Here is a 13,906-nt window from a genome sequence, read left to right as displayed (position 1 = left end):
TAAATATGCATCACACACAACTTAGTGACTTAAAATTATGCATTTGATACTTTACATATTTGTGGGAAAAAGTGACTTCGGTAGAATCACTTCCATAAAAACCATATCCCTACTATTATTACCTGCATGATAATGTCATCAACAGTGGACTTAGGGATGATACTACTCCATTTGAGTAAAACTTATCACTTCCTTTTGGCCCTCTTCGTTAGAAGTTTAGGTCTCTCTCCAGTCACTTCTTTCATATTTACAGAGCCAATGTGAAGAGCCATAGAATTTCTTCTTCTTATCTTTCCTCTCCTTTCCCCCCTTCTCCTTCCTTCCTTACTTCCTTCTTTCCTTTCTTTCAAGATTTTATTTATTTTAGGGAGAGAGAGTGTGTGTGTAGTGGAAGGGAGAGGGACAAGCAGACTCAGTGCTAAGTGTAGATCCTGACTTGGGTCTCATACCCTTGGGGCTCATAATCTCATTACCCTGAGATTATTACCTAAACCCAAATTGAGAGGTGGATGCTTAACTGACTGAGCTACCAGGTGCCCTGAACTACAGTCTCTATGTGATGCAAATCAAGGCATGCTCCTGACATTCCAAAGTGCACAAACTGCAAAAATATACCTAATGATTCTGCATCGGTTCCACACAGAAGAGTTTCTGTTGGATCTTCAGCAGGATAAACTCTAATTACTACAAAGAGAAAAATAAACCTATACCTGCTAAGACACAGAAGAGTTATTTGAGGAGTGTCTTCTGTGTTATAGACAAGGAAATGAGGCAAGCTGTGTTATAAATGTTAGGAACTTGAAAATGAATAGTACAGCTTGAAGCCCACTCTCATAGAGCTTATATTCTTTTTTTTTTAAATTTCTTTTCAGCATAACAGAATTCATTGTTTTTGCACCACACCCAGTGCTCCATGCAATACATGCCCTCCTTAATACCCACCACCTGGCTCCCCCAAACTCCCACCCCCAGCCCCTTCACACCCCTCAGATTGTTTTTCAGAGTCCATAGTCTCTCATGGTTCACCTCCCCTTCCAATTTCCTTCAACTCCCTCCTCCTCTTCATCTCCCCATGTCCTCCATGTTATTTGTTATGCTCCACAAATAAGTGAAACCATACGATAATTGACTCTCTCTGCTTGACTTATTTCACTCAGCATAATCTCTTCCAGTCCCGTCCATGTTGCTACAAAAGTTGGGCTTTCATCCTTTCTGATGGAGGCATAATACTCCATAGTGTATATGGACCACATCTTCCTTATCCATTCGTCTGTTGAAGAGCATCTTGGTTCTTTCCACAGTTTGGTGACCATGGCCATTGCTGCTATAAACATTGGGGTACAGATGGCCCTTCTTTTCACTACATCTGTATCTTTGGGGTAAATACCCAGTAGTGAAATTGTAGGGTCATAGGGATAGAGCTTATATTCTTTTACGGGGAGGAACATAAAATAATAAAAATAGGACAAATCACTGGGGAGTAATAAATCCTTTATGAAGGAAAATAGAGCAGGATAACAGGATAGACAGAAAAGGATGCTCTTTTAGAAAAAAATTCTCTTAGGAGTGGAAATATAAGAAGATATATTAGAAGTCTATTAGAAGATACACACACACACACACACACACACACACACACACAGAAATCTGAATGACGTGATTAAGTTTGCTTGCCATGCAAATATGCGGAAGGATAGTATTTTGGGGTGGGGAAATAGCAAGTTCAAATGCCCTGAGATAAGAGTGTGTTCAGATTACTTAAGGAATATCAAGGGAATCAACATGACTAGGCTGAAATAGGCAACTAGTAGAATGGTAGGAAATGGAGACACAGAGAAACTAGAGATAATGCCAAGCAGTGACTTAAAGCAGTAATAGGAAGTGAGGAAGACATTATAAGTGCGATGGGAAATCACTGAAAGCTTTTGAGTAGAAGAGTAACATTATCTGACTTACCACTTGGAAATATTATTCTTGCTGCTGTGTGAATAGAAGAGATGGAAGGCAATAAGCAGTAGAGTGAGTAAGAAGGCTAAAGAAGTTGGCCATGTTAGAAATGATGATGCCTTCAATAGGTTATTAGTGGTGGTGGTAGAGGTGGTGAGAGGAATGAAAATAAGAACATATGCTAAGGTAGCTCTGATTACCTTTGGTCTGATTATACTCACTGAGGGCTTACATACGAGGTTTCAGGAAGCAAGAAGGATGAAGTGTGATTGCAGTGTTTTAATCCCAGACAACTAGGTAAGTGGTAGCACCATTTTCTTTCACAGGAAGTACTGGAAGACAACAATGTTGAGAGCAGAAAAATAATAGGAATCAAGACATTGTGTTTGGAGATATTGAATTGAGATGCCCAAATTAGAGGTTATTGTGGTTTGTATTTGGTTAGTTGAGCTGTTCTGGAATTGTGTTTCCCCAGATTCCCTTCTCAGAATTGCTCTAGAAGGGTCATAAAAAACGTTTTGCATTAGATTTGGAAAGGATAAGTTAAGCAGCAGCCATATTATTTTTATTCTTAGAGGGATAATGCAGGGAATGAGGTACTTTTGCAGGGCACACATGTGGTCACTGATCTGCTGACTCACCTTGCCGGTTTGAGGCAGCAGCCAGCTTTCAGAAAGTTAAGAAGTATAGAAAAGAAAATGAATATCTAGTACTAATGATATATTGTTCATTGTTTGTTTTATAATGGATAGATGGATAGTGGAAATGAAGCATATTATTAAAAAATGTGATGAGGAATTTAAGTCATAATTAAAGAACGGTCTGGCCAGAAAGGATAACAAATACCTTTATGCAAAGCTGTCAATGGTCTTACAGCCTGGCAGCCTTAGAGCTGGAAGCACCTTTAACAGGCCACAGAGTAAAATCTGCCACGGTTTTGCTGGGTCTGTTAAAAATAGACCTAGGTCAGACACATGCCATCCATCAGAATTAAGTGGATCACTCAGCACCTGCTTCCTGTACCTGTCTTCTGTTATTCCATGTGCTTTCCCAGATACTGACAGGTCCTTGGCCCTTGCTTCTAGGTGTAACAGTGATCTCTGCCCAAGGGTTGGGTAATAATCCCTGGAACAAGATATGCAAACCAGGCATATATTTATCATCTCAGGATTGAGCTTCTGTTACTAATGATAGCTCTTTTGTACTAAGTCCTCATTCTATGCCAAGCTCTTTCAAAACACATTCCGTATTTTATCTCATTTGATCCTGGCAACAGTAGTATAAGACAAGTTCTGGTATTACCCCCATTCTGCATTTAAATAAATTTAGTTGTAAAGAAATTAAGAAAAAAGGTCCGACGGTGACTGGCTGAACAGTAAGGACTTGATCAAGTGCCACCTGACTGTAATGATTGAACTCACTATATTAAATTGCTCTCATGGGCTTAAGGAAAAGTTTGGGGCACGCTTCTTTCCTAGAGAGACCTCTGGGAATATATGACTGGTTGCTTTGAAATTGAACTCTGAGTGGCCCCTAGATTCTTTGAAACCTTAAAGGAGGGAGATCCTGTAATAACGCCTGTGTTGTTTCAAAGGAAATAGCTAGATTCTGTTTTGAAATAAAGGTGACTTATACATCTTTGTGACAGAACTTTTATTCTAGAAAAATCATTCAAATGAACCGTATAACTAGATAAATGAAAAAGTAGACTCCCCTATTAGAAAAGGTATTCTGGATTCTCTATTATAGTAGTAAAAAATGTTCTGTGTAATAACGGAAAATACGGTCACTGTGATACTTCTCTGCAGACTGACATTTTCTGGAGTTTTTGTTGTTTCTGCTGTTGTTAATAGGATAAGACTTGACTGTTCTGGCAAATAACAGCTTGTCCTGTGGAGAATTCTGAGGACTCGCTGATGGAAAATTAGAAGCTGAATACCAAAAGGCAAAGAAGCTGTTTTCGAGAGAGTCCTTCTGAGACACTGGGTGTAAGCCATGGTGAGCTGGGTGGAAAAGGTGGTATATGGAGCTGGAAGAGCCATAGCTGGAAGAAAAAGGCAAAAGGTATATTGACCAGGAGTATGTTGCCATGAAAAGCATGTATGTACTGAAAAACATAGCTATAAATCATATAAAGCAAAACTGTTAGAAATAGAACTTCATGAAATAATAGATTGCAACATTTCCAGTAAACTAGTGATACAGATTTTCCCCCCAAATAGTTATACAGTATGTTAGCTTAAAAATCAACAAAATGCAAGCAAAATTGATATAAGTTGTAGTACTAGAAGACAATAAAACAAAAATAGAAGTTAAAAGCAGAATGGTCAAAATTAATGTTTTGAAAATAAAAAAATACACTTTTCTCTATTATTTGTGTTAAAAAGGAAATCACAACTGAAATTATAGATTGTTTAGAAATGAACCTCACTACATATCAAATCATACATTAAAATCATACTCAAATTTTATAGCATTAAGTACTTTGTAAAAAGTCTAATAATAACTAAAATTTACATTCACTTCCAGAATCCAGCAAAACAACAAAATAAACTAAGAAAAAAAAAAAGTGTAATGTGTTGTTATTATATTAAATAAAACCGAAATCTAAGCATACTTTTTTGTTTCCTCTGTTAAACAATATAGAGCACAAGCAAAAATAAGTCAGTCACTTGCTCTAGGAATACTTGCTCTTAAAAGATAAGACTGTGAACTAACTAAAATAGCTTTTCAATGGAGACTAATACCTTGTTCAACAATACTCATTTTAAGACCCCCACTTCACGGTGGCCATCAATCCAAAATTATTATTTCTTAAACCCTGCCAAATTCCAGCCAGTTTCCCTCCTGGAAAAACTCGCTTTAAAATCCCAGTCCAGGAACTAAAATCTAATAAACATATCTCTTTCCTTCTTACTTTTCCTTTCTGAGACACTACACTAGTATTCTGTCAAGGTAGTATTCTTTACCACATTAGGTCTAATAAACTTAGCTTTACTTGGCTGATGATATTTCTGGAGACATTTTAGAAAGTTAACATTCAATGGAGGAAGAAAAAGAAAATACATAATTAAAAAAAATAAACAAGGTGGAAATGACAAACCTTTTTCACAGAATTTTTCAAATAATATATGGAGACACCCTTCAGGAAGTGGGGTTTAGTTCTTGTTCCGTCCTTATATCTCCCCCATTAAAGATGTGCTAGACTTGCTGCTATCTTTTAAAGAAGTATATAGGAAAAGGGAAAAATGGTAAATTTACAGTGGAGGAATTTTAACCAAATGATGAAAGTTAATATCACCAGTGATGCCAGGTAGACATCATTGACCCATGATATATGATAAAAAGAGTACTTTTTTCTGTGTTATTCTTTCCTCGAGTCCAGAACCCCAGTCCAATCATGAGAATAGCAGACGTATCTATATTTGGTATGTTCAACAGGATACCTGCCCAGTATGCTTCAAGGCTTTCGAGGTCATGAAAATTAGGAAAGACAGGGAAAGTTTCACAGATCAGAGGATCCTGTAAAAATAGAACAGTTTTAAATCTGTGAATTTAAATGAGTGAATCCCTGTAAAAATACCAACAGCATTTTTCACAGAACTAGAACCAACAATCCTAAAATTTATGTGGACCTGCAAAGGACCCTGAATAGCAAAAGCAATTTTGAAGAAAAGCAAAGCTGGAGGAACCACAATTCCAGACTTCAAATTACATTACAATGCTGTGTTATCAAAACAGTATGGTACCAGCACAAAGATTGACCCACAGATCAATGGAACAGAATAGAAAACCTAGAAATTAACTCACAATTATATGGTCAGTTAATCCTCAACAAAACAGGAAAGAATATCCAAAGGGAAAAAGACATTCTCTTCAACAAATAGTATTGGGAAAACTGGTCAGCTACTTGCGAAAGAATGAAACTGGACCACTTTCTTTCATCATATAAAAAAATAAATTCAAAATGATTAAAGACATGAATGCGAGGCCTGAAACCATAAAAGTCCTAGAAAAGAACGCAAGCAGAAATGTCTCTGATACCAGCCATAGCAACAGTTTTCTAGATAAGTATCCCAAAGCAGAGGAAATAAAAGCAAAAATAAACTATTGAGATTATGTCAAAATAAAAATCTTCTGCAGAGCAAAAGTAATAATCAACAAAACTAAAAGGTAATCTACAGAATGGGAGAAAATATTTGCAAATGACTTATTTGATAAAGGGTTAATATCCAAAATATATAAAGAGCTTATACAATACAACACCCAATAAACCAAATAATCCAGTTAAAAAGGAGCAGAAGACATGAACAGACATTTCTCCAAAGGAGGTGTCCAGATAGCGAACAAACACATGAAAGGATGCTCAACATCACTTATCGTTAGGGAAATGCAAATCAAAACTACAATGAGATCTCACCTCACATCTGTCAGAATGGCTAAAATCAAACACATAAGAAACAACATGTATTGGCAAGGATGTGAAGAAAAAGGAACCCTCTTGCATTATTTTGGGAATGCAAACTGGTGTACTCACTGTGGAAAACAGAATGGAGGGGCCCTCAAAAAGTTAATAATAAGAGCTACCTATGATCCAGTAATCATACTACTGGGTATTTACCTCAAAATTACAAAAACACTAATTCAAAGGGATATGTGCACCCCTTTGTTTATAGCAGCATTGTTTACAATAGGCAAGGTATGGAAGAAAGCTCAAGTATCCGTCAATAGATGACATGGTATATATAATAGAATATTATCCAGCCATAAAAAAGAATGAAATCTTGCCATTTGCAATGACATGGATAGAGCTAGACAGTATATGCTAAGTGAAATAGGTCAGTCAGAGAAAGACAAATATCATATGTTTTCATTCATACGTGGAGTTTAAGAAACAAAACAAACAAGCAAAGGGAAAAAAGAGAGAGAGAATGGCAAAAACAAAACAAACAAACAAACCCAAAAACAAAACAGACTCCTAATTATAGAGAATAGACTGTTGGCTACCAGAGGGGAGGTAGGTGACTGGAAGGGTGAAATAGATGATAGGGATTAAGGAGGTCGTGTGTGATGAACACCTGGTGTTATATGGAATTATTGAATCACTATATTATATCCTGAAACTAATATGACACTGCATGTGATATACTAGAATTAAAATTTGAAAAAAGAAAAAAGAATAATAATAACACTGATATGTTATTTAAAAAGAAACGGAATAGTTTGGTGCAACAGGACAGCCTGGTTTGAATCCTGGAACAAGAAAAAGACAATAAAAGAAGAACTGATGAACTCCAAATAAGCTGGAGTTTAGTTATAGCAATGTTCAGATAAAAGTATTGAAATAAAAGACAAGTTCCTTGATTAAAAAAAAAAAGCATCCAATAATTCTCATTAAAAACAGAGAAAAAGGGGTGCCTGGGTGGCTCAGTGGGTTAAGCCTCTGCCTTCAGCTCAGATCATGATCTCAGGGTTCTGGGATCGAGCCCCGCATTGGGCTCAGCAAGGAGCCTGCTTCCCCCTATCTCTCTGCCTGCCTCTTTGCCTACTTGTGATCTCTCTCTGTCAAATAAATAAATAAAATCTTTAAAAAAAAAGAGAGAGAAAAATTAATTGCTGCTTGTAAAGGGACATCACCAAAGGTCAGAATTGATTTTGAAATGACAGAGTTTGGAATTTTATTCTATGTATTGGAAATTTAAATGAAAATTTAAAATTTCCTTAAAAATTATCTAAAATACCAGAACTTAATCAATTATGTTTTAAAGATAATGTAATCAGTAACGAGATATAGATGAAGGGGAATAAAAACCTACCATCAGTAAAGGATAGGTTATATGATTTCTACATAGGAAATAGAAGACATTCAAATAAACTATTAGAACTAGTTGGAGTACTGACACATATCTATAGTTTTTTTTGTGGGTTTTGTGTGTGTGTGACACTCAGTAAAACAGTATTAGGGTAAAAAGTCCAATTAATGAAAAAACAACTACAAAAAATATTTGGAAATATTCTAAATATTGAAATGCTTAAGATTTTTGTGAAAAATAAAAGCCTTTATTAAATAACTAAAGTAAAATATGCAAAAATTCAAGGTTACCAGGTATATGCCAAATGAATCTGTATATCCAATACAACTCTAATCACAGTCATAAACAATGAACACTGAAATTGATTAACTATTTCCAGAATTTATCTGGAAGAGTGAATGTGTAAGGAAAACCATGAGTATATTGAAATGAATTACTCAGAGTGGTGGGATGTCTCTGACAGATAACAAACATGCTATACAGTTATATTAATTAAAACAAGAGGAAGAGTCTTATTTATGTATAACTACAGCCATGCTTAGTCACTGAATGGCAAAATTCACAGTAAAAAGTATGGATTAATGGCCATTATTTATTAGCAAGTCATCAAATCCATGAGAAAATATTTAAACTACATACCAGAGCAATGAACAAAGAAAGTGAAAGTAATTCAGAGAAGAAAAATTAAGTAAGAGCAACAATTATGAAAAAAGTCAAATTGTTGATGTGGAAATAAATATATATGAAAACAATGAAATTCAAAATGTCTCTATTTGGTTAACTTTTATTTTTTTCCTGAAAAAGCAATGATTAGTGGATGTGACAATGTGGGGAAACACACAGTTGATGAAAAGTAAGTTGAAGGGCAAAGTACCTTCTCCTACCAACATTTGAAATGTGTGGATGCTTTATCTCAAAAATTCCACTTGCAGAATTTAATCCTTAAGAAATTCTCCCAGTTAGCTGTTCATTATTGTATCATTTTTGGGAAAGAAGGAAAGTCTTCTTATATCTTATAATATGAAGAGGTTTAATAAAGGGAGGTACATTTACAAGTTGGGAGTAGCTGGCTGCTGTAAGAATGAGATGTTCTGGTGTGCAAAGACACCCATGGCATTTTGTTTGTGGGGATAAGAAAAAAGCTACTGAACAGTATATGGAGTCAAGTTTCATTTTGTAAAGATAAATATATTCTTGTGTCTTTTTCCTATACACACCAATATATATACATATGCATACATATATACACATGCATGTACAAATTCTAAATTGTATGCTGCAGTGCATTTGCAGATTATAGCTAGTGTGGAAGCACTTTAAGGGATAGCTATGACAAATTTACTTTTACTTTATACATGTCATATTTTCAATGAGCAGTCAGTCTCTTTTTAAGGTTACATATTCTAAGCTATAGGCCAGTGTACTCAGAAGCTTGATACTCTCCACACCCTGCCCCAGTAAGATTGGATGCTCCTGCTGTTGCTGCATCATTTATCACTCTATACATGAATGCTTTCTATGTAAGCGTCCCACTGCAACACAGGAGGGATATCATGACAACAAAACACTCTTAATGCTTAATTCAATGTAAAATGATTAATAAATGTTACACAATGAAATGACTCAGAATGAGTGAATGGATGATTCAACAGGAGAAAGAATGAATTAAAAAATAAAATAAGGTAACAGGAAATAAAGAAAAAGGAGTATGATATAATTAGAAAGTTACCATCTCCTGTAAAGGACAAAGAAATGGAATAAAATTTTAAAAGTAGGCTAAGCATCAAAATTTCAAAGGGCAGTAGTAATAGCTCTTTATATGGGTGGAAATTATTTGCATTTTTGTCTATTTTGCAAACAAAGTAGAACATGATGTATGCTACCAAACACAACAAATTAAGTTTGCTATGAAATTGATTAAATTGTAATAACACATTTTATGCATTGGATTTCTTCAAAGCATTAGGATTTTCTTATAATTACATAGATGTATCATGAGTAGAAAAATTACTATTTGCTGAAATAACTGAATTATCAGTTTTTCATAACATCTAGACTAAAATTTATTTTTTAAAAAAATTATGCACTCCTTTAGTTATTTGTGTATTGTTTTTCAATTAATAGCTTTCAGTTGGCAAGAATGGTCAATACCTGATATGTTACATTTATTCTTTCTCAAGGTAATCATTGTTCAAAAGATATGAAATGTGTGATCCAGAACCCAGGATTCTTTGATACATCCATGCTGACATGGGAAAGCTGGTTCACTCCCATTACTAAAATATGCTACTTTACCATGTTTTTTCTTCCATGAAAAGTAGTCACAGTCATAAAAACAGCCTTGAAACTCTGTGAACATTTATATTTAAGAAAGTAAATGAAATTCTGTCTTTTGGGATAGTGATTATTTCTTTTTAAATATTTAATAAGCTGTGTTAATGTATGCCACTGTGAATTTGTTTGTTTGTTATTTGAGCTGTACTAAGCTTATCTTTTTTACTTCAGGTAGATTTTGTTCAACTTCTTTAAATGCTAAACTCTTTCTAAGTTAAAGTAGGAAAGAACTGGAAACTTTTTTGTGGTTTTTCAGGGTTTTGTTTGTTTGAGTACTATGCCAGCGGTACTAGTTTCCCTTTTAGGTTCCCCTTTTAAGAGGCTGGGTTCATAGTAATTTATTCTTGAAATATTTTATTAATAACATATCCTGAGTCCACTCAGGTAGTCCAGAGGTCAATAAATTACAACTCATAAACTCAGTCTGGCCCACTGCCTATTTTTGTAAATAAAGTTTTATTGGGACATATTGGCTGTTATTTGCATATTGTTTGTGATTTCTTTTTTGCTGTAACAGTCAAGTTGAGTAGCTGCAACAAAGATTTTGTGGACTGCAAAGCCTAAAATATTGATTATCTGGACCTTTACAGAAAACATTTGCTCACTCCTGATCTTAATTAATTAATTAATTGTGTCTGCCCAGTCACTGTATAAATCCTAGAAACCATAGACAGTACATGTAGATTACAGTGGCATTCCTTAAACTTGAAATATGTAAATGATCTCTTTCAGCCATGAAAAATATTCTCTTAGGCCATGAATAATGATTTAAATTACTTTTTAAAAAATCTTTTTAAATTTTTATTTTTTTAACGATTTTATTTATTTATTTGACAGAGAGACAGAGAGAGCACAAGCAGGAGGAGTGGCAGGCAGAGGGAGAAGCAGGCTCCCTGCTGAGCGAGGAGCTTGACGTGGGACTCCATTCTAGGATCCTGGTATCATGACCTGAGCCGAAGGCAAACGCTTAACCAACTGAGCCACCCAGATAAGATATGCTTATCTGAATAAGCATATAACTAAGTATATATATCATTATATATTTTTGTTATCCATATTACTGAATGAAGAGGAAAATTAAACTATTCTATTTGAGAACTTATAGATTGACAGAATATGTTTGCACCCTTTTATTCTGTTTAAGAAATACTGATTGACCCACACCATGGTGAAAATATTTCAAAAGAAAGGAAGTACAGGTTATTGGTAATTCAGAAAAAGCACAGATGGAAGATACTACAATGTTACTTAGTGGTGGAGCAGCTTTTATTTCAGATGTCCAAAATTTGAGCAGAGAATCAAAAACAAGTCTATTTTAACAAAATCCACTCTTCTATAAGCAACCTAACAAATTTAATAAAAAAGAACATTAATAGTCAATTCTGCATCATATAGAATTATGAGGGAATTGAACAGAATATGGAAGATATGTTTCCTGTACTGTAAGCCAACCTAAAAAATATACAAAAATTACTACATTAAATGGCTATGTAGTACAGGATTTCACATCTATATATGAATAACTGCCAAAACACCTGGCAAAAATAATCAATACTTTAAAAGTTCTGAAGGAGTTTAATTAGAAGAAATAAAATAATGTAAAGGAATTTGCTATAGCAAAAATTCTTATAATAATAAGCCACAGTAAAATTCCAATTTCTATAATGCCAAATCCATGTACAAATTATTATATTTCATCAAGAATGGGTCATTATAAAATTTTAACTTACACTAAGACATATTTTGATGCTCCTTAACTTCTTTAGAGATGTTTAACTTAGATAATTATTTATAAGATCATAGAATTTTATTTTGTTTAATTTTTATTTTATTTATTTATTTTTAAATTGTATTTATTTATTTGACAGAGAGAGACACAACAAGAGAGGGAACACAAGCAGGGGGATCAGGAGAGGGAGCAGCAAGCCTCCTGCCAAGGTGGGAACCCAAGGATCACAGGATCCCAGCTTGATCCCAGGATCCCGGGTTCATGACCTGAGCTGAAGGCAGATGCTTAACAACTGAGCCACCCAGGTACCCCAAGATTATAGAATTTTAAAACAATTAGGAAATTATGATTCTTCTGAATGATGCATTTCTGATTTGAACACGTTCCAGGTACCAACAATCTCTACTTTTTAACTAACTGTTCTAGAATAAGCCATAGAATTTGTCTGACATGAGGATGACTAAATGATGACTTGGACTCAATTCTAGGTTACTTTTATTTTCTTCGAAAGTAGCAAATAAACAGAGTGGCAAATGTAAATAAGATAAGAAGGTAGATGGATATGATGACATACTTTGCCTCTTCCAACTCATAAAGTTGCTTCAGAGTCTGGTGGTTTTGATTAACCACCAGAAATGAGATTTTGCTGAGTCAGAGTGGAGACCTATGGTCTCACTGCCTTTTATGTCCCCAACAATCATGTTAGTACCCAGAAGAAAATTACATTATCCTAAAAGACAGTAATGCCATTATTCAAGAAGTTGCATTCTCCAACCCTTTAAGATTTATTTATTTATTTTAGGAGAGAGAAAGGGAGAACAGGGCACGAGGAAGGCAAGAGGGAGAAAGAGAGTAAGAATCTTCAAGCAGACTCCCCACCGAGTGTGGAGACCGGCACAGAGCTCTATCTCAATACCCTGAGACCATGACTTGATCCAAAATCGAGAGCTGGATGTTAAACGACTGAGCCTCCTGGGCACCCCTAGGACGTTCACTTTTATGCACAGTTAGGCATAGCCAGGCCTATCGTACCAAGAATACTAGGCTTCCTGGATTACCAATACATGAAAAAATTACTTAACTGAAACAAAGGGAAAATGCAGGTGCAAAGAATAAGGACAATGAATAAGAATAACAATGATACATTTTTAAATAAAGAGACTCCTAACATTTTGACAAAAATTATGCTTTTGATTATCCTATCAAATATTACTCTGCTAGTTTTTAATTACTTTGAAATTTTCTCAATAGTCCATATAATAGACTCTGGAAATTTAGTAAGCAAATAAATTTTGTTATCACAAATGCAGTAATTACCACATTCATATCAATAAATGATATGTGAACTCCATCTGATAGGGTAGCCTCTTTTGGATTTCCCCTTCCTCTCAGAATAGACTGTGGCACATTATAAAATAGATTCCCTTTAGTTCATGACTTGTTCAGTTGCAAATTCATGTAAACTACAGGACCAGTTTGGCACCTGCTGTGATCATGAGTCTACTGCTGTTTCTCTAATCAGAAAACATTCCTATTAGATAAACCATCTGGCTTGAAAAGCATCCCCTTTGCATTCAAAATGGTTTTGTTAGAATTCAGCCAAAGTATATTTTAAAAGGAAAGATGTGTCAGCAAGACTAGTCTATTTACTAATGGAATAGTCTTCTATTAAAATACCATTTGTGGAATAAAAACCGTAGAATGAAAATATTACACAACATGAATATGTTCTAGTTACATGTGAAAATGTGGGTGGCGGCAACTTTTCCCTAAGGCCATCCACTGAAATCTGTCGAAATTTAGTCAGTCATAGTCATCATCTGGTCAGAGCCAGCTAAATTGCATGTTTTTCTGATTGCAATTATTTTCACTGAAGTGTGACGTATGAACATTGCTTCATTACCTTTGGGAACTATGTTACTACTTGGTTTTCAACTGAATTATATATTCCTGTGGATATGAATCATTTTTATTTATGCTCCCATTCTTTAGGTCATATGTATTTTATATAATTTAGTCAAATAATAACAATGTAATTCTCCTTTGGAAACAATTCATAGGAACCTAAAATATCTAATCTTAA

Source organism: Enhydra lutris, unplaced genomic scaffold, assembly GCF_002288905.1.
Source record: "Enhydra lutris kenyoni isolate GAN:26980312 unplaced genomic scaffold, ASM228890v2 scaffoldscaffold2, whole genome shotgun sequence".
NCBI lineage: Eukaryota > Metazoa > Chordata > Mammalia > Carnivora > Mustelidae > Enhydra > Enhydra lutris.
The sequence above is the reverse complement of the archived record's forward strand: the minus strand, read 5'-3'. Positions refer to the sequence as shown.